The sequence below is a fragment of the Trachurus japonicus genome, chromosome 10, assembly GCF_045865225.1.
Source record: "Trachurus japonicus isolate A0001 chromosome 10, Traja_1.0".
NCBI classification, from domain to species: Eukaryota; Metazoa; Chordata; class Actinopteri; order Carangiformes; family Carangidae; genus Trachurus; species Trachurus japonicus.
In genome coordinates, this window is record NC_140916.1 from 8,363,286 (window position 1) to 8,385,438 (window position 22,153).

At 40.7% G+C, this 22,153-nt stretch overlaps 1 long non-coding RNA gene across 1 annotated transcript; it reads left to right on the forward strand.

The window, feature by feature from the left end:
- Positions 1–924: 924 nt before the first annotated feature.
- LOC146979346 (uncharacterized) lies at positions 925–14,146 on the forward strand. The gene is made up of 3 exons (XR_015036796.1): positions 925–1,003; positions 12,618–12,721; positions 13,976–14,146. It is a non-coding gene; the product is annotated as an uncharacterized LOC146979346 (long non-coding RNA).
- The last annotated feature ends 8,007 nt before the right edge of the window (positions 14,147–22,153 follow it).

Sequence of the window (22,153 nt, forward strand, 5' to 3'; positions counted from 1 at the left end):
CTTTGGCTAAAAACATAACAGCAAATAAATTGTGTTTTAATGTGAAATAGGTTGTATGTGGAAATACAGTCATTGAAATATGTTCAGTTATTTGGCACAGACATATTTATATAGTATGTCAACATTTCAATGAAACTTAGTTTAAATTAAATTTTTTACTTTATATCTCATCTTAACTTCTACTATGTTTCCAATATCTCAATAAAACATCTATTTAATTACAAAACAGTGAGGTCTAAAATGTTCCCCCATCATCTCATACATTTGGACTTAACTATACAATACGTGACGATAAGATACAAATTACTTTATTATTCCCCAAAGGGAAATTCACAGTTTTTATTGAGGGAAGTAGGCTACTTAGGCTATATTAGATAAATATCAATCAGTCCGTTTTGTAAGTTTTAAATCACCATGGATCATAAATACTAATGGTGCTCAGATGGAGTTTTTTTTTTTTTTTCATCATCTGCAGGTCCTCTGTCTGTTGATGAGGAAGGACATGGTGTGAAGCAGCTGAAAGCTCCAGAACAGACAATAAGATCCAACTTGGACGTTTAGGTGAGATAATTTTTGTCCATATTGACTACTTTATTCTTACATTGTAACTCACAGAAGAATCAACTCTCACTGTGCTCATGATACTGTTGCTAATAGGGCTAATGACATCACCACTGGGGCTGTAGTTATAATAATAGTCTATTACCATTACTGCCGCTACTCTCATTACTGTGTCTACTCTCACTGCTGCTGCTGCTGTAATGTGGTTTCTAATGGTACAACTTGTTTTACCATACTCACCATACTGTTAGTTCTGCATTTACTCTGTTTTCATAAATGCTTCTGCTTATAATAACAGTGTTTCCATCTCTATTGAATAATACGTATAAAAAAATAATATATATACACTTATTTTTCCCTCTCAGCTAAAACATCCAGCGGCCTGTGGGTCCGTCAAAGTAGATGTGGGCGGACACCGCAGGCAGCAGCCAGTCAAATCCAGGTCAGTGGTGGTGGTGGTGGTGGTGGGGGGGAGTGTGTGTATTTGTGTGTGCGTGTGTGTGTGAGAATGTGTTGTTGTGTCGTACTCTGGACAAACGATGTGACCGAATTGAGAGTTTCCATACAAGCAACAGGATCTGACCAAGATAAGCCTCTTGGGAGTTGTGTGGTCCTCTCTCTAAGGGCGGATTATGCACACACAAACACACATACACACACACATGCACACACACTTCTCTCTCAGTCTGACTGTACACACATCTGTCCACGAGGCCGTCTGTCTCTCTGTCTCTGTTTTTTTTTTTTTTTCCCCCTGTTGACTGCCCAGGACGGCGCCTCGCTCAGGGAACCACGTCCAAAAAAGACCCGAGTTTGGAGATTTTCTGGTTCTTTTAAGCCTTAAAGGTCTTTGTGGAAATAAAGTCTCCTTACTGCCCCCCACCCCTCCTCTTCCTCCTCCTCCCCTCCCTCCATCCCCCCATATTCACACACACACACACACATACGCACCCTCCTACACATCTGTTTCTCATTTACATCCTGGGTCTAAGTTCAGTAAAAGATGGGGGGAGGGTGGGGGTGTTGGAAGGTGATGGAGGGGTGGGAGGTGGGGGTTGGTGGGTGGGGGGGGGGGTCATCATAAACATCTTAGTAAACTCAGACGACAGAGTAAAATGAGTCGATATTATTAAGTATTTCACATCAAAGTTTAAAAACCATCAAAGTCTCAGAGAGTCGTAAACGTCTGGATCAAATATCGTGGAGGTCCATTCAAAAAAAAAACAACAACAACACAGCTGTCAACCTCATGGTGGCGCTACACAGAGACCACACTGTTTAATTTTAGTCTATTCATGGAGAGGCAACTGATTGACAAACCGATACAACCATCAGCTAACCAACAGTTGTGGATATGCATGAATAATATGAGAAGAGAAGAAGTCCAGTTGCTTTTTTACTAAAACTCCACAAGAACAAGATGACCTGGATGACTGAGAACCTTCACGGACATGAATAATATGGATTTATTGTGAGATACAAAAGCATTTATTATAGTGACACCAGTTAAAAACATTTTATTTCCACTGAAATCTCATTATTTGGATAAAAACCTGTAGATTTCTGAACCCGTGTTTTTCCACATCTCTGACCCATCTCTTACTAAAACAGATCAGTGGTGTGTGACCTGACACTGATGTAAGACACTGCAATAGACTCGTCTACTCAGTAAGAAAACAAAAAGCAAGCCAATTGTTGAGTTTACTGCATCTAACTGTAAGGAAAATGCTGGAAAACACAGTTAACAGATCCCATGATGACATGGTGTATGCTGTGTGGAGTGAGGGCTGCACCTCACAGATAATTATTCACAGCATCTTGTGAGAGTTATTATCTCCAGATACAGACGAGGAACTTAATTTTTGCAGGTTCAGGTTGAGCTGACATGGCGGTCGCCGCGGCCACAAGGCGTGGTTTTCACTGCATTTGATGCGATGAGGATGAGGATGAGGATTAGGAAGGCAGGTTCACTTTGTTCTGACAAAAGGTGATGTGAAAATCATACAGATGTTTTTCATATTTAACACACTGAATCAGGTCACAGAGAGAGAGAGATGAGGATTTCCACAGCACAACATCTGCCTGGTCCAAAACCTCTGCAAAGATATACTGTTTTATAGATAGAAATGGTGCTGTATCTCCACCTCAGTTTGGACCACTCATAAGCTTAAGATGCAATATTTACATGTACATTGAAATTATGATCAGTGAAGCCCTTGAGTTAAGAGCTTTCAAATCAACTGGTCTTTATCCATCTGGGAGTGGAAGAACAGAAAACAGAGGCAGAATTGTAGCCTATTGTTATACCTCTGCTATATTATTGAGAATGTAATCAGAGAAAGGTCCACCTTTAATTAAGGTTAGAGCTCCTCTAGATGTAAATACAGATATTTACATTTAATATTCAGACTTCTCATCAGTTCATTCATGTAAACCTGGTCAAGTTCACATGTTAGGAAAATCGCTTAATGATCCAGTGTCGGGTTGTGAAATCTGTGTTACTACTCTTCTACTACTACTTATTTTATTATAATTAAATGCTATGGAAGGGCTAAAGACAATATTGTGCCAGTCTGTCTCTCATTGTTTCCACTCCAATTATGTGAAACCCTAAGATCTCACATATAGTTTTTTTTTTTTAATTTTTTGAATAAATAATGCTCATAAGTCAGATGCGACATGACACAACACGATGGAATTTGAAACGATACGACGCGGTATGACGCAACAGGGCACAATACAACACGACATGATACGACACAGTACAATATGATACAACATGACAGGAGAAAACATCTCAAAAGCAGCACACCACAAGTGGCCACCACATCAGCAGGACAATAAACCATCGATCAGCGAGACTGTACTCGTTTCTATAAGATCAATACAAGCACCTAGAACAATATACATTCAGTTTTTTATTTAAATCTTGCACCAGTCAGAAATTCACAGTATCAATATTGTTAGAGTATTGTTTTAAATATCTCATTAACATGTCTTTCAACTTGTAAAAAATATATTTGACGATGCCACAGCTTGAATTGTCACAATTTCAAAGTGGTTTGACCTGCTACTCAACAGTTTTTTATAAACTCCCATTAAAAAAAATAACACAATAAAAATATATTTCATTATTTAAAAACGAAGAGCCAGTATGATAATCATAATAAAACAATTAAAATTCTAATTTAGGAACAACATTGTTAAAATCTAACATATCCAATAAAAGTGTCCTCCAGTTCTGTTCGTAATCGACTCATGGTGGATTGGTAACATGAAAGGAAACATCTTCACTTCTTTATCGAAAACCATCACTCACTCAGATCATGTGAACAATGCAGCAAAACAACAAGCCTACTCCACGTTATATTGTGTGTGTTGAGGGTGTTTTCAGTGGCAGTCGCAGTAAATACATGTAAACAGTTGGGTTGTTAAGGATCCTGTGGCCTATTTGACCACACAAAGGCATTTCTCTCTTATGTTCCTAAATGAGGGGTTTCTTTGAATCGCGACTTTAAAGGAGCTCTCATCCTTCATTATTCATGTTAATTTATGCAACAGAATACCCAACTAATAAAATTTTGGAATATTTAAGTGTGTCTTGGTCCAGAGTAATGAGATATGCCAATAATAATATGTAAATTCAGTGAATTATTGAATAGGCATGACTGAGGATTTCTTATTAGTTTGCATGTTTATCTCAAAAAATCCATCAATTTTTCAGAGTGCTCCTCATGCCCCAGCCAATAAGTAAATCTAATCAAACACTGAAATCAATAATTCAGGTGTTTATGTGCTGGTGTGTGCATGTTATCAGTGAGTGCAAGTGTGTTGTACAGTAGATTTAGTTTTTTTTATCTGCGCCTCATTTACAGGATACAGAGTCTCCAAACTTTGGCTGAGTGGCAGCCGCTGTGTTGACTTGGCACCGATCACACTGTAATAAACTCATGACTGATCTGAAATCAATACAGTTTATCAACCACTCACTGCTGATTATTGCTAAGTGCTTATTTTAATTATGCTGCTGCCCCCCGTCATCAGTTGTTGTATACAGTACAGTAGGAATACGGCAAAACACTGAGAGCAGCAGTAAACATTGCCCAGTGAACGTACTGTATGTGATACATTACAGCAGCCTGTGGTGATCTGGTTTTAAGGGGAAAAAAAAAAAAAAAAAACCTGTGCCAAATGTGTTTTTTTCCCCTCTTCTTCCTCATCCTCCTCTTCTTCTTCTTCTTCTTCTTCTTCCTCTTCTTCTTCTTCTCCATTCCCCTGCCTCATTTGCAATGATTATGTTATCAGGGCAGCCAGGCAAAAGGGTGGAGCAACCATAATTTCAGTGCGGGATTAGGCAGAAATAACGAGGTCACCAAGTTACAGTTGCCATGGCAACGACACATCCAAGAACACAGGATGCCATTGCTTAAAAAAAAGAGAGAGAGAGAGAGAAAAAATAGAAGAAACAGGGCCCAGGATTTTTCCTCTCTCTCTCTCTCTTGCTCGCTCTCTCTGCCTCTTTTTTTAAACCCCTCCCTCTCCATCTTTCTCTCTCTCTCTCTCGCTCTCCCATCCTCTCTTTTTCCCCGTCTCCTTTATTTATTTATTTATTTTATTTATCTTTTTTTTTTTTTTTTTTTTAGGCAGTGAGGAACGGAGGGGAGCAGTTCACTTTCACTCCCTCTGTTTTCCAGAGCCTTTTGTTTCTGAACATATTCAGAATAATAAATTCACAGTTGAGTACATTTGCATCTTTCTGGTATTCATATTTGGTGGGAGGTCTGTTTCCTCTCATTTTATAGCGGCTGTCTGTACCTGCTCTGTAAAGCTCATTAGCGAACACCCTTCCTCACCCTTAATCAGTCGCCAATCAGTCGTGCGACTTTCTGCAGAACAATAGTGTATTTGAAGGATTTTCCAGTCAGGATACAGAGTGCATCATAGCAAAGAGACACCATTAGTGACAGTTACAAATGACCTTCTAATTGCATTGGACAAAGGACTTGTCTCTGTACTTGTCTTGTTAGATCTAAGTGCTGCGTTTGACACCATCGACCATCACATCCTATTACAGAGACTGGGATGTTTAAATAGCATTAAAACTGCTGTGCTAAGCTGGTTTAAGTCTTTATTTTTTATCAGACAAAGTTCAATTTGTTCATGTTAACAATGCAAACAAAAGTTAGTCGCGGAGTTCCTCAGGGCTCTGTGCTCGGACCACTTCTATTCAACTTATATATTCCTCCTTCCACTATTATTAGGAACCACTCCATAAACTTTCATTGTTATGTGGATGATACTCAATTATATTTATCAGTGAAGCCTTACCCATGATGAAACCAATCAGTTAACTAAATGTCAAGCGTCTCTGAAGGACATAAAGACCTGGATAACTTGCAATTCTCTGCTATTAGATTCAAACAAAGCTGAAGTTATTACACTCGGCCAAAAACACCACAGAGACACATTATCTAAGACCGCGTTGCCTTGGCTTTCAGCGCCACTGTAAGGAATCTTTTCAGTTATCTTCAATCAGTGTGTCCTCAAACTAACTTCAAGGACTGCCTCTTTTCACATATGTAACAATGCAAAAGTCAGTCAGTCACATTCTTCCTCCGAAAGACGCAGAAAAGCTAGTCTGTGTATACCTCTCGGCTGGATTATTGCAATTCCTTAATATCACACTGTCCCGACAAGTCTCTAAAGACTCCAGACCACGATTCTCCGATATGTTCACTTCTCTTCACTCTCTCCGTAGTTGTGATATTTAAAATCCACCTCCTCACCTACACTACAAAGCCCTTAATGGTCAGGCGCCGTCACGTCTTCAAGGGCTCATATAGCAGAGCCCTATTACCACAGCAGAACGTCGGCTTACTTGTGGCTCTATAGAGTCCATACGAGCAGCATGAGAGGCTGAGCATTCAGCTGTCAGGATCCTCTCCTGTGGAACCATCTTCCAATTTGGCTCCTGCAGGAAGATGCCCTCCCCACATCTAATACTGTAGTAGTATAGGATTTATATCTTAGCTTTTTATATAAATAAATATAAAACTTATACTTTGGGCTAGTTTGCCTCAACCCATCCCCTAGTTAGTGCTGCTATATGAAAAGTGCCTTGAGATAGCTGCTGTTATGAACTGGGGCGCTGTATAAATAAATAATAAATAAATTGACTTGACTGGACCACCCATGCGTCTCATAGTCACAAAAAAAAAGAAAAAGAAAGACAAAGCTCACTCGCTGTCTCTATATATATTTTTTGGGCTGGTTTCTGTTTTGGGGGAAAACTATGTGAGGTGATTGAAGTCAGAAAACTCAAAAAATAAGAAGGAATGGCTCCTTTTTTTTCTTTTTAGGGGAAACAATTTATGTGGTGCCCTGGTCTGAGCATTGATTCGGATTGAAGTTGCCAGGAGCTTTTTGGGCCTCTGTTCAAACAGATATCCATTCCCATGTTGCACCTAACTGCTGGTAAGACCAGAGCCCAGAAAAACCAACCCAACACTATGCAAAGTCCAATAATCAGCAGCCCTGGAGATAGCGCCCAGTCCTGCGCTGTAATTTTGAAGCACTATTGATCGCCTTTGGGATAATGCCGATTACACAAAGCCTGAAAAAAGGAAAAAAAAGCATTGTGGGGAATTGTAGATGGTACAAGGACACTCTGAACCTGGCACGGTAACCAGCAGGATAAGATTAAGCAGTGAACCATAACGTGTGTTTCCAGTTGGTTGTAGAGAGTTAGAGTTAGCAAAGTCTGAAGGATGATGATGACACTCAACCTCAGGACAATGTCAGTACATCTCCAAAAAAACGACAAAAAAACAACCTGCTGAGGAAGAATCTGCAGTTTACAACTAGAGTGTATCATGTAAACCAAACCCTAACTTAGACTAACCTGATATAGTGTAGCTACAAAGCAATATGTGCACATAGTCATGCAGTATTGCAACATTTTTATTTAATGATGATAAATAATAAAAACAAGTACTTAATTAAAAGTCATAAAAGTCAATATCTACATAGAGTAAATATGCATAAGTACTGTACAAAAACATCTTCCATTGCTCTTAATTTGATTTCACTTGTAAGCAGCATTATAGCTGTGGAAGCAATAAGCATATAGTAGAAAGATGATCATATGTTTTGTATAATTAAGTAAAACTATATACTGATCATATGTACTACTGACAGCTCATGTAGTATAAAGTATAGCAGATATACTGACATTACAGAGCTCAAGTTAATGTAACTTATTTCTTGTAATACACTACAAAAGTACATAATCATATGTCATATTTAGTTCCTTATATCTAAAATAATTTAGATTATAAATGGTGTATACTGTAACACACTATGAGTCACATGTGTAAATGTTATTACAGCTGTGTTTTACTACATACTTATAGAAAACATTAATAAACACTTAGATCTGCAGACATCTACATCATTAACCATTTATTACATACAAGTATAATGTTTTTAAATGCTTAAATGACATTTATATACTGTAAATGCATGCAGGCCTGGTGACCATGCAGTTTTCTGAGACTAGTGAACGTGTTGGAGTTCACCTGCCCTGCATGTGTGTGGACTGTGGGAGGGATCCAGAGCACCTGGAGGGAACCCACACACACTCAGTGGGAGAAAGTACAAACTGTACCCAGGTGGGAGATTTGTACACGGAGCCCCGAAAACACATAGTTGTAAAATGTCCTGATGTATTCATAAACCCATCATGTATTCCTGGCTCTCAGCGATAGACGTAACAGTAGTAACAGTAATTATCATAACAATATTGATATGGGCCGTGTTAGCAGCAGCAGAGGAAACAGTAAATAAGCCTGTTGGAGCAGAGTGGGAATAGTAGTAAAAAACCAAGTAAGTAGTGGTTACAGTGTTTTACTCTGGTGACGTTCATGAGCTGAAGGTTTTAGGAGGTGCACTGCAGTAACATTAAGAGAAACAACAGCAGTAAAGAGGGTTGTTTTGTAACTTGTGCCACCGTGAATATCTGTAGAAGCAGTAATACTTAAAGTAATAGCTGTAGAAATGTTTTTTTTTAAAGGCCAAATCAGTGATTTTGGAGCTTTGTAGATTTATATTACTGTGTGTGGTCTACATAATTGCAGAGTTTGCATAGTAGATTGAAAATTTGCATTTATTTTGTCTCGGAAGCTCATCATAATTCAGCAGCACACACACACACGCCTGTTCTACTCTTGTCAATACAGAGATGTCTGATGATGTACACAAACATTCAACAGCAGGACACAGAACACAGCACCGGTTTCTATAAGTCTGTATTTTAAACGCAGGAAGCTGGATTGTGCTTCAATCCTGACGGCGTACGGCGAATATAAACCATCAAAACACAGTCAGAATCTCATTAAGAGTAAAATAAAATGCAGTGGATTTAATCACTTTAACAGACTAGTGCAGTCTCCAGCAGCAGCAGCAGCAGCAGCAGACCTGGCTCCACCTTAAACACACTGGTGAAACAAAGCAACATTGACAATCCTCACTCAATCTGCCTCACAGCCCTCATTACAGCCGCTCTGTGATATCGATAAGAAACCATATCTCCACGAATAAATGTTCAAACATCTTTGAAATAAAAAAAAAAAGAAAGAAAGAAAAAATCCCATCAGATTCCCCAAGAAATAATCTTGTGCAACTGAAATGAATCCGTGTGTCGTATAGATAATGTAAAGGTGCACAGATCACCAGTCCACCGCTTAAACAAACGCACACTTTACTTATTCAGCACTGAAAACTATACCATAAAGTTACCCCCACCCCCCTCGTCCTCCCTCTCCTCCACTCATTTCTGTCTCTTTTTTTTTAAAATTCTATTTGGCTTCTATTTAAATTTGATCCTTGAGACTAAATAGAGCAGCTTTAAATACATGCGTGGATTTAATTTAAATTAGGACCATCGCTGCGTGATTTTCTGTTTTGTATGAATAGCAGAGGAACATTCATTGTGTTTGGTTTCTGGAATATTCTCTCTGCCTCACATCAGGTAGCACAGAGAGATGGGCTGTGTGTGTGTGTGTGTGTGTGTGTGTGTGTGTGTGTGTGTGTGTGTGTGTGAGTGAGAGAGAGAGTGTGCGTGCGTTTATGTATGTGTGCTTTGTATGCATGTGTATTTGTGTGTATGTGTGTCCATGAGTAAGCGTGTGTGTGCGTGTGTGTGTGTGTGTGTGCAGGCGCATGTGTGCGAGGCTGCTGCTGCCATGCCTACGAGATGGGGGATGGTAGCAGCACAGCCAGCTATTTTTCTTTCTTTCTCTCCTGAACATCAAGTTTGGTCTCCCATCAGCCTCGTCCTCCACAGAAAAATGGTTGTTGGTTAAAGACGTGCCGCAGACGACTAGCGATAAAACAAGATATCGCACGCACCCTTATCGATAGTTTCAATACGATACAGATGTTTATTGATCCAGGAAAATATGGTACATGCTTGATAAACCAAAACATGTGAGCTTCCACTGAGCCAGGAAGCACAGATACAGATGTTAACAGTAGTGCGATAGGGTTGATACAGATGTTTATTAACTGATACATATAAGAGTGTTGGCTGAGTGAAGGGTGCAGATGTTACATGCAGGTTTTTAATATGGAAAATGTTAATTTTTTTTTGGCTCATGTATGAAATACAGATGTTTCCTTAAAGAGAAAGAAAAGAAAAGCAGGAGATATTTAACTACTGAATAAAACACTGTGAATCCAGGTTGTTATCAGCAGAGATGATAGACTCTAATTGCCTGTTCACCTCCCCCACACTGTAAACAGTCTCTCTGTACCTGCATGTTAAAGTGCTGCACGCTCAAGACTCTCCAACAACTTGACTGACTAAAACAGAAAGATGCAAAACTTCCAATTCAACTTTTTTATTTTGTATTTATTTATTTATTTTTACATCTAAGTCTGCTCAAACTGCTGAACTAGTGCTTCTTAATTTGTTACTTTCTATTTATGATCAGTTAGTCAGACACCAGATGGTGATTGGTTTTAATGACGAATTGAGTCAATTTTGGACAAAATAGTTTGTTTAAGCGACGCATGAGAACAACTTTGGTGCAGACAAGTTGAAGTGAATCTGAGCAGCTGCTGAAGTCAATACATAAAAACTTAAAAACTATCGGCACTTTTTTTTATGGTTATTTGCAGCTCCAGACGCTCAATAGTGATTGGTTTCTGAATAAGAAACTGTTGATGAATGCATAAACACTGATGAAGCAGCAGCTGATGATGAAACTGTCAACACTATTTTGATGCCAGTAAGCAAAAAATAGAAATATGGAAAGAAAAAAAACCCCTCTCTGACCACGATATCGTCTACTCTGCTGCTGCTCAATCCAAGAAAACAAGTTTTTAAACTGTGTGAACGCTCGATGCTGCACCTCGAGTCCCCATCAGAGTCAATTTATGACTTTCAGATAGTTTTGAACAGTTTCCAAACTGTATCTGCTTCACAAGTGGATAATCAACACTCAACTGAATTGTCACTGAACAATCAACACTTTGCTGTTGTGGACGGAGGTGAAACCCCCTCTTACTTGGACACCACAGTTTGTCTCTTTTTTATTTTTTTCTTGGTACAGTAGTAGTAAAAAGTTTTGCCCCTCCATCGTTGTGATGCCATGTGACAGAGCGAAGCTAATGGGCCAAACTGAACCTGAAATCCTTTCAGTGAATATTTGACACAACTGTTGGGGCAATTTTAGTAACCCACGAACACAGTGACGAGCCCGTGAAGAAAGATTCTCCTCCTGATTTTGCCCACCACTGCTCGCAGGTTGGGGGGGCAATTAAAGATCTTTGCTATGTTGCATATTGGCAGCCATTGGGGCTAACCTCTGCATGACCTCTCTCTGTCTGAAGAATGTTGGCCGCCATTCACGCTATAACGTCTCGCCCCTCACCACCAGCCATTGGCCGGCCCAGCACCACCACTTCCACCATCGCCGCCGCCACCACCGCCGCCGCCTCACCAGCCACTGCAGGAGACGACCGAGGGGCATTTTTGTCGGCACTTGGCAGTTGGCGCAGCTTCCTCACTAAGAAAACATATCCAAAACATCTGCAGCAGAGTGAGCAGAGAGAGAGGAGAGGGGAAGGAGGTTGATGTAGGGGGGGAAGAGGAGGAGGAGGAGGTGGTGGGGAGAAGGGATGGGGGGGGTTGGTGGTGGTTAGAGGGATGGTGGTGGTGGTGGTGGTGGTGGTGGGGGAGAGGAGCAGAGATGTGGGGGCGGCGAGCAGCAGCAGCAGCAGAAGTACGTCTGCGCTGCAAAAAAAATCTGACGAGGACTTTTGAAAGGCTAAATCCCAAAGAGAGCGCTGCTGCCTCGGCTTGCTGCACTACAAACAGCCAGAGCTGAGACAGGCTGGGCTTTTACACTGGAGGTGCTCCACCAGAGAGAAGAGAAAATAATTATAATGATAACCTCTGTATGCTATACCTGACAAAATGTTGCAGAGGGAAAATATTGGGGGGCGGGGGGGAAGAAAGAAAGAAAGTGCAGGAATATTTCATATGTAAAGTGTCAGTGTTTATATTTTATTATTTGAAACGTTTTCATGGTGTAAATGCTGCCTTGGCTTCAGCATTTCATGGAGAGGCCCTCATTGAAGCTTGTGTTTGTGTTTGTATGTGTGTTTGTGTTTGCATGTGTGTTTGTGTTTGTGTGTGTTTTTTTCCCTTCCACCATTTCCACGATTTTTTCCACCACTGTCATGGTGTGTTTGGGGGTGGAGAATAACATTTAGTTTGAAAAAAATCTCATTTACAATTACGGTGTGTGTCTCCACATTACACCTCATATCACCTCCTTTATGAATATGATTTTTCTGGATTATATTTCCTTGTAGAGGAAAGAAGAGCTTGAGAAAAAGAAAAAAAGAAAAAAAAAAGAACTGTCATGTTTATGATTAGGTCCAAACCACAGTGAACGCAGCTTATAATTGCCTGTTATTCAAAGCCGAGCTCTCCCACATTCTTTTCTTTTTTTCATTCTTTTTTTTGTTTTGTTCTGTTTGTTCAACAGTGACGAAGAAGAAGAAGAAGTGGGATGGGGGTCTTGTCTGTGAACAATTCAATCCTGTAGCGACACCGGGTTTACAATCTGCTAATCCGGCTGGAACAGTGGAGGTAATCTATACATGAAGGTGGAGGAATCTCTCTCTCTCTCTCTCTCTCTCTCTCTATCCATCCTGTCCAGGACTCGGTGCACGTGCCACGACCGCGGAGAATGGGATTTGGATCCTGTCCCTCTCCTTTTTACTCAGCTAAATCTCATCAGGGAGGAGGAGAAAGCGTCACTAATACCGAACGCACTCAGTCATCCTCATTATTATACACTGTATGTGCCGTTTATAAAAGCAACACGTCAACATCAACACAAAAAAAAACTTGTTCCTTTTGCTCCACCTGCTTGCTGCGTTGCAGTGAGGATTGTTTTTAATGAGTAAAATACAACCGTGTTGCAGAAATGAATCATGCTCAGCATTGCTGGGCAACATGACTCATCAGACCTTTTGTCATTTTGTCCTGAAACACAGTCTCTGAATCCAAGTGGGTCACATTTAAAGACACTTTGAAAAGGCGAAAATAACATTCAAATCTCCAAAAAACAAAACAAAACAAATGAAGGGTTAAAGGTCACCAATGGAAAAAAAAAAACATATTTCTTTTCACTCCTCCTCCATTATGTTTGTTATTCTCCTAATGCTTCGGACATGTTTTCAGCCGCTCCCTTCACTTACAGTGAAACTTGTTTACAGCCGCTCTCTTTAATTTACATGAAACATGAAATAGTTCCCCCCCGCTCGCTGGAATAGTGATTACAGCATCCAGCTGAATCCTCTTCTTCCAGTGGTTCAGTGTTTAGTCCCCATCGCCTGCAGACTTTAACACAGGGACACCGATAGATGGAGCTGTGGGTTCGAGGAGGAATGAAAGAGAGGGAGGAGGAGGAGGTAGAGGTAGAGAGAGAGAGAGAGAGAGAGGAAGGAGGGTGGTGGTGGTGGTGGTGTGTGTGTGACTTTCTCAACACTTGAAGTTAAGACAGAAGTGTGGAAAAGCCACTGTTTCCAAATCTACGGGGCGACTCATTAGCAGCACTGTGCCCAACTGATCCTGTGTCTGCGTTGGTGAACACACACATACACACACATGCACGCACGCGCACGTGTTTACGTTAAAACGCCAGAGTGAAAAAAAATGAAATAGAGGCTTTTTTTTGTGTGTGTGTGTGTGTGTGTTTGTGTGCTGCACAGACTCATCACCATCACCACCACCACCACGTGTCCCCAAAGACTGTGTCACCATTAAGTTAATGACGGCTTCTTCTTGATGATTCAGGAGGAAAAATAAGTGTTTTTTTTTTCTTCTTTCTCTCTAAAGGTGGTGGTCACTTTTCTTAAAGGGAGGAGGAGGCGTCTCAGGAAACACACTCCTGGGACCATTATGTTTACATGTATGTATGTGTATAAGTGTGTATGTGAGGATGTTGTTGTGTGCTGATTTGCAGCACGTGTTGTGTGCACATATATGTGTGTGTGTGTGTGTGTGTGTGTGTGTGTGTGTGTGTGTGTGTGTGTCTGTCAGGTTTCCTGCTGCGCTGTGCGGCTGGGAGCCGTAGCGAGGGTAAAATTCCATTCTCTCGGCGGAGCAGCAGCATTCTGCATGAGCCAATTCCCAGGAGACACTGCTCTGCATGTCCTCCAGACAGCCAAGCTGAGGCACAGGCTCAGGCTCGCTTATTAACTGACCTGGGGGGGGGCGGCGGCGGCGGTGGTGGAGGTGGAGGAGGAGGAGGAGGAGGAGGGTGTTGGGGGGGGGGGGGCAGAGATGGAGAATGGAGGAGGAGGAGGAGGGAAGAGGAGAGGAGAGGAGAGGAGAGGAGGGGGGGAAGGGTGAGCCCAGGGAGGCAGGAGGAGGCGGTGGGTGAGGAGGGAGTGGAGGGGTGTGTGTGTCGGGGGGAGAGGGGGTGTAGGGGGGGTAGGGGGTGGTGGTGGTGTTGGGAATTATGGGTTTGTGTGTGTGTGTGTGTGTGTGTGTGTGTGTGTGTGCGTGGGCGTGTGCACGAGTGAGTCTGAGTCTGATCAGGGGTGATGGGTTGTGGGGATACGAGCGTGCGTGTGTGTGTGTGTGTGTGTGTGTGTGTGTGTGTGTGTGTGTGTGTGTGTGTGTGTGTGTGTGTGTGCGCCTGTGTGTGTGCGTGTGTGTGTGTCAGAGGCAGAACTGGTTGAAAATATTAACTCTTTGCTCGCTGAGCTGCTTTTGCTGCAAAAAAAATTCAGCATAAGAAAAAGAAGGAGTGTGGATGTCTAACAAGCTGCACTGTGTTTGTGTGTGTGTGTGTGTGTGTGTGTGTGTGTGTGTGTGTGTCCTCCCTTGTGCTGGAGACGTGGACGTGTTGCCACCTCGTTAAAGAGGCTGCACCGTCTCAACAAAAAGCCTGATGGGTAATCGCTTTAAAACGTGTAATTCTGCATTTCCTCAACTCTGAACAATGTGATTAAACCAGCTGTGGTCGTATTCGTTGTATTTTTTTTTTTAGGGGAGGGGGGTTTGGTTTATAACGGCTTCACGTCGCGTCAATTCACCACCAGAGTTCAGTGTAATGGTTCAAATATGATTTTTTTTAACTCCACCTTTGCTATTTCTGAAATATAACTAAATGCCTTCACTTCCTGTATTAATCTATTTACACTAATTCGTCATCCCTGTGTGCAAATATTAGTTTGTAGTTTTGTGTGTCTTCCCATAATTGCTTGACACGACTGTGAGACTCATTTGTCACCAGTGTGAGGAAATAGCATAATTGAAAAGTGCTTTTCAATTACAATTTGTTTAACTTAAATAATGAAATAAAATATGGTGCTTCAAAGTTTTACTTCTTTTTTTTATTATTATTATTATTCCATCCAACAGCAAAGAGGAAAGAGAGAAGGAGAGAGAGAGAGAGAGAGAGAGAGAAAAAAAATCACTCACGGCAAAATGCAAATGAGCCTGGAAGCTATTACGATGCTAATGAGATTCCACCATAGAAGTTGCTGCTCCGGCATCCGGGGTATATTTCATCCATATTTGGAAAACAGTTGTGTTCTCAAAATATAGGGAGGGAGGGTGGGGGACACACTTCCCAGTGTTCACGGTGGAGTTAGCAAGTTTTTTTTGTTTTTTTTTATCTGAGTGTTGTCCACAGAAAGCTGGGACCTGGTCAGAGAGTTACATACACTTAAAGCTTCACTTATCAAGATACAGTGGTGGTGGTGGTGGTGGTGTCTTCTTTTTTGCAGCTCTGGTGAGATTCAGCTCTATTTTTAGGGACTTCTTCAGTTTCATCATCTGCTTGTCAATCACCACCGAGCTCCTTTTATTAATAACACAATCAAACTCTTCCTCCCAGCTTCAAAATACCACAAACAGTCTGCATGTTGGCACATGTTCATGGCACTCACCAAAAACTGAAGAAAAAAAAAGAAAAAAAACGGCAAATGAGTGTGATTGTTTACAGCAGCAGCAGCAGCAGCAGCAGCAGGCACATCAAACACAGCTACAACTTTATATTTCCACGCTCTGCTGTGAAACAGGATAAGACGTGTTGTTCCGGGTTCTTCTGTAAAAAAAAAAAAACGAGCGGCATCGGTGCATTCAGGTGCAAAACCTGTAGCACGGCTGCTACTAGGGTGTGTGTAGTTTGTGCGCTAAAGGCAGGCAGGCAGGCAGGTAGGTAGGAAGGAAGGTAGGGAGATAGGGTACGTTACCATAGTAACACCAAGAGGGAACCCAGCAGAAGCAGAGTGTCTATATGTGTCCTGACCCATTTCCATTCTCATCCACAAGTGTTTTGTCTCCCTCACCTTGCAGTTTCACAACTAAAAGCACCTCTCCTTCTATATCCTTGATGCATTTGCTACATTTAACAAATGGTCGAGGCTTGAAACGTTCTGCTAAACACACAAGGTACACGCACGCATACACATACGCACACACATGTGGTTCAACACAAACTCTTGGGTTTCCTATTCAGTTCAGTTCAATCCTATTCAACTTTGTTATCCCTGAGGATACAAAAAAAAACACACACTTACGGAGAAAAAAAAGTGTAAAGACAAAGTAGTGGAGTCATAAATTAAGAATATTTTCATCTTCTGGACTCAAAGACAGCACACAGGCGGGAGTTAAAGCTAATTAATAGCTGTAAAAATAAGAATTTCTCACATTGTTATTTTTTTTTCTTCCACTTGGTGAAACTGAAAACCTGCTGCAGAATTAAGGACAAAATATAAATGAGGTGATGAAGGTCAGCGCAGAAAAAGAAAATGGTCACAAATTAAGACAAACAGTGATTATTCTGGTCACTTCAACAGAAGATCATGGGTGATTAACTTTACATGTAAATCGTTAATCAGACAAACAGCATTTTTTAACATGACGCACTATGATTATGAATAAGGAATACCAAACTTGTCCTCTAGTCTGTTGAGAAAATGATTGATCAGCCCCAAAGTGATTAAAAGTTGGTAATCGATCAGCGTCAGATCAGTTTAAACCTCAAATTATATTATTATTAGAGTCAAACGTGTCTTAATGCTTCTTTTTGTTGTTTGTTAAAAGACAGAAAAAAAACAGAAATGTGTCAGTTCATCTGTTCATCTGCACCTTGTCAAGTTTAAATCTTTAAAAACCGCTCACAAACCTGTAGTTCAGTCATTTTGATGGACACTATGGTTCAGGCAAATGTTATTTACACATGAGTGAATGGTGCATTTGTTAGGAATTGCTGTTACACAGAAAACAATATGTATATCCAGCAGTAGGACGATGTATGTGCATGGGACTGACTCCTGTGTCCATGTTCCTCACTCAGTGCAGCCTTCGGTGTTCAGCGGCCATGTTTCCTTTGTGTTTTAATAGTGATCGGAAACATAAAACCACCTGAATAGTAATTTTATGAACATAAAGGAACGTTTCACCTATTGTCTGGACTAATGTTGGCAGTTTACAGGCAGTGTTTACCTTTTAGAGGGGGGACAGAAACAGTCGTCTGATATAGAAACATCAGTTTTATGTCGAGGCTCGGTGATGTGTCTTTAAAACAGCTGTGTCCAACAATACAGCTCTATGGCACAGCGGAATTAGATATACATACACAGTATTACCATGTGATTTCACGGCCAAGCTGTATATTAATTACAGTAATTGCTGATCTTTGCTTTGATGATGATAAGAAAAATATAGAATGTGTTAGTGAGTGAACCCAAATTTTATTTTATTTGCGTTGGTTTGAGTGTGACTTCAGTGTTGGACGTCTGAGAACGTGCCGGTCAGTCACAGTGTCATTTCACTGGGCAGCCCCAGCCTTAGCCTCACATTAACGTCGTGTTTACGTTCATCTGTACAATACGACCGCGTTAATATTGAAATCTGTTAAATGAGCTGTTCACTTCAATGTACTGTATTGCAGCCACACTCGAGTGGTAAGCGCTTTAGGCGAGCAACCAAATCCTGTTAGAAATGTCAATTGAAAAGGTCTTGAGATATTAAAAATGTAGTTTTTAATTAAAGGTTTATTAATAGATTTTTCAAACTTTTTTTTTTAATTACCCGACCAGATGCCTGAGGCATTTGGATTACAACTTTTATCTCACTTGATTCAGACTGCCTCTCTCCATTCAGCCATTTTGGATTAAAAGTCAGACTTCATAAATGCTGTTCATTAATTCCCAGTGTGGGCAGTTAATGTGAGATTCAGCTGCAATGTTACGGCTGGTCTGAGTGTCTATTTATTTTTAGATTCTTGTGGCTACTTTGCAGCCCAGGCCTAATCTGTCACGGAGGAGAACATGGAGGAAAATCTTAATCGCTGTGCCAAAAAAAGATTTTCAATGCACTCTGGTGTGTCTGGGTAAAAAAAAAAAAAATCAACACGTGAGTGTCACAGTAAATGATGTTATTGACATGTGTTGCATGCCAACATACTGTAAAATTGTCCCAATAACTCAGAACTCAGTCTGTATCATGCTGTTTGCACACACACAGTTACTACCGTGCATGCATGTCAATGTGTCTTATCATGCAAACCTTTACAAGTTCAACCACAGGCAGCAAGTTTGTAAAAAAATAAAATAAAAAACGCACAAATGTGTTCAGAAATCACTTACTATCTTCTGAGTTGAGATTAATGAATTAATTCAAAAAGAAAAAAATGTGTTCATGTTCATTTAATAACAAATGTAAAAGAAAAAGCAAGAAAAATCTAATCAAAATGAATCATGGGCAATTTGTGAGATTTGATTCTGCATAATCTGCTCATTACTGGATTAAACAATTTCACCCCAATTAAAAATATACAGGTGGATACAACAAGTTCAGGCGTGTTCTCTGAAGGGCAACATGCAGTCAGTCAGTCAGTCTCTGGGAAAACGTAAGAAATCACAAATGAGGCAGAAGCAGAACCATGAATTATCCTATCTAACGGCGGCGATGAATGTGCAACAGTGTAAAAATGATAGAAGGTGTAAAACTGTTAATGTGTGATCTTTGTTTCATCGTGTTCGCTGCACTTCCCGGAGAGATCAGCTGCAGTCGCTCTGTGTGGGAAACTCCTGTGAGTGAGTTTTTTGTAAATGGCACTCTTTGCATGATTAACCGTAGTGACCTTGATCTTGATCACTCACTACCCAGTACATACCGTCTGTAACTCTTAACACTGCTCCACTGGTGGAAATGTAAAAGAAACCCACTTAACTTATCGTGCAATAAATACCTTTTTATTCTTTTGCACTGAGCAGAGGCTGATGAGTGAGGCTGGGTCAGCACCAGCTGGGCAGAGCCAGCGTCGCGGGCCCCCGGGGGCCACGGACACTCCCACATTCAACACATGTCATCTGCTTTTGGTGATATGAGTGGATTCAGCTAAGTTGAATTTTGCGTTTCCAGTTAATATTTTTTGTTTAATGTCGAAATCTCATATCGTTTAATTTTATACTGTGCACGTCTAACAGAGTTTGGCTGTTGATTTCACCTGCCACCATGACAGTCAATTATATTTAGGTGTTGTACGTCTATCGTGGGCTCTCACTGGTTGGCAGCACTTAAAAGGATAGTTCAACATTTTGCAAGAAAATTGCCTATTGCCATAATCCCTATAGTTATAGGGGTAGGTTCATTACCTCTGATTATCCGTGCATTGCATGTTGTTTTGAGATCTGCAGGACAGAGAGGTGAGCTGCTCAGCCAACACAATGGAGGTGAATGGTACAGGTCCCCTGTCCCTCATCAAACTCATCAAAAACACAATCCAACAACTCCACAACGCTCTTGTGGACGAGTTATGACCTGCACATTCACCACGCTATGAAATAATAATGTAACATTACAAGACAGAGTTGTTCTCGAGGCAAATGTGTAGCCGAAACTACATCCAGACATGACTGCTGGGTGGAGTGATTTCAAAAGTAGTTCTGAGTATTTGCTTTGTGTGTCGTGGACAAGTTGTGACCTGCACATTCACCACGCTATGGATTCTGTCGATACTTTTAAAAAGAACTTAAAGACCCATCTATTTAAACAGGCATTTGGTTAACCTGTGGGTCTTTGTATCTATGCTTTTCTTGTATGTCTTTTGTCTTGTTTTGTTTTGCTCTGCTTTGTTGTTATTGTTTTGACACTGTGAAGCACTTTGTGGTTTCTACCTGTGAAAGGTGCTATACAAATAAAGTTTATTATTATTAGAAGTAATAATGTATTATGTAAAATTAAACACACGAAGCAAATACTCATAACTAGGCCTACTTGCACTTTTGAAATCACTCCGCCAAGCATCCATGTCTGGAATGTAGTTCCGACTACGCATTTGCCTCGAAAACAACTCTGTCTTGTAATGTTACATGATTATCTCATAGCGTGGTGAATGTGCAGGTCACAACTCGTCCACAAGAGCGTTTTGGAGTTGTTGGATTGTGTATTTGATGAGTTTGATGAGGGACAGGGGACCTTGTACAGTTCATCTCCATTGTGAGCAGCTTGCGTCTCTGCCCCGCTGATCTCAAAACAACATGCACCGATAATTAAAGGTAATGAACCAACTACTATGACTACAGGGATTGTGGCAATGGACGAATTTGCCAAAATGTTAAACTATTTCTTTAAATACTGGCTGCGACATTATCACAGAAGTGCCAGTATACGCGAGGATTGAGCCCCATGGTAGGTTACACAAAGCACAGCATTGTACTAAAACTGTGAAAAGAATGTAACACACTTACCTGAATGTTTATAGTTAGCTACCTTAGTAGGCTAAACTACCATTTGATTTGTTAACTTTTCTGTAGAAGCTGTGCCCAGAGATTGCTGTGCTTACACATCGTGACTGACCGATGGGTTTCCATATTGTTACGCAGGCGATAAAAGTCCGGTCAAACGTTGGGAGAGTGTCGGCCCTTGTTTTAGGCTACAAACAACACAACGCACACAACGGTTAGGCTACACATGGTGCATAGCTAAGACTGTTTACTTATCCCACACATGGGAAAATTGGTTGTTACGATACTGTTTGTAGCATACAAGGTGAAAAAAATAGTGGAAAAATATGCAAATATAGAAAACTAAAGCGATATAATCACCATAATCCAGCAGTAATCACATATTTTTATGCCAGTTGCATTATATTCAATGGGAACTTGGAGCCAAGTATCCTGTGTGTGATAGCGATCAACAGTTATTTAAAAAATACATATGCCGTGCATTATTTGCAAAAGCTGTGGTTTGTTATTTGTATTTCAGTTTGGATATTGTTGCTGTGTGTATTCGTCTGTCTCGGTGTCTTGTTTTGGCGGCTTTCAGTTTGTTGGTTCAACCCGACCGCTCTGCACACACAGTTCCTGAATTCAATGCAAAACAAAAAAAATCTGACATGTTTTAAAATAGACTTTACGTTTTTTTTGCCTGTTGGATGGTGGTGGATGATGATTTGCAGCAGAATAAGCAGCAAGTATATCACTCCATCTTGCAAATTATGGCACTCAGTGCGTAACTAGCCAGGTACTGAGATTGTGTCATTAGCACCATTGACCAGCACAATCAATACAGTATTATGAAAACATGCTACACATAAAATGGACTGGAAGAACACTGGACTTATTTCTCAATTCTCAGTCCGTTTATTTTTATTTTTTCAGTCTTGAATCCTGCTGCTGCTGTTAATGTGACCTCACCTGAAGACAGACTTCACCAAACATTTTCTTTTCTTTTTTTTTTTTTTAGAATCAGCTAAAGTTATTTGTTGCAGCAGATGACCCCGAGGGCTTTCTCCTACTGTTTGCAATGCAAGAGCCAGCTTGCTGCAGGAATACTAATATCTCCTAATAGCGTTAACACTGAGGATACTTGACCCTCAGTTTTGCAGTGGACTCTCACCTCTCGTTTTAAGAGGTTTAACTGTGTATGAAAACATGGAGAAGAGTCCGACGTGACTAAAAAGAACAGCAGCAGCAGCAGACAGCGCAGTGTTGGCATCTTGTCTGATCTGTGTGAATTCTTTAATGGATGTGAACAGATTCTTTCTTTCTT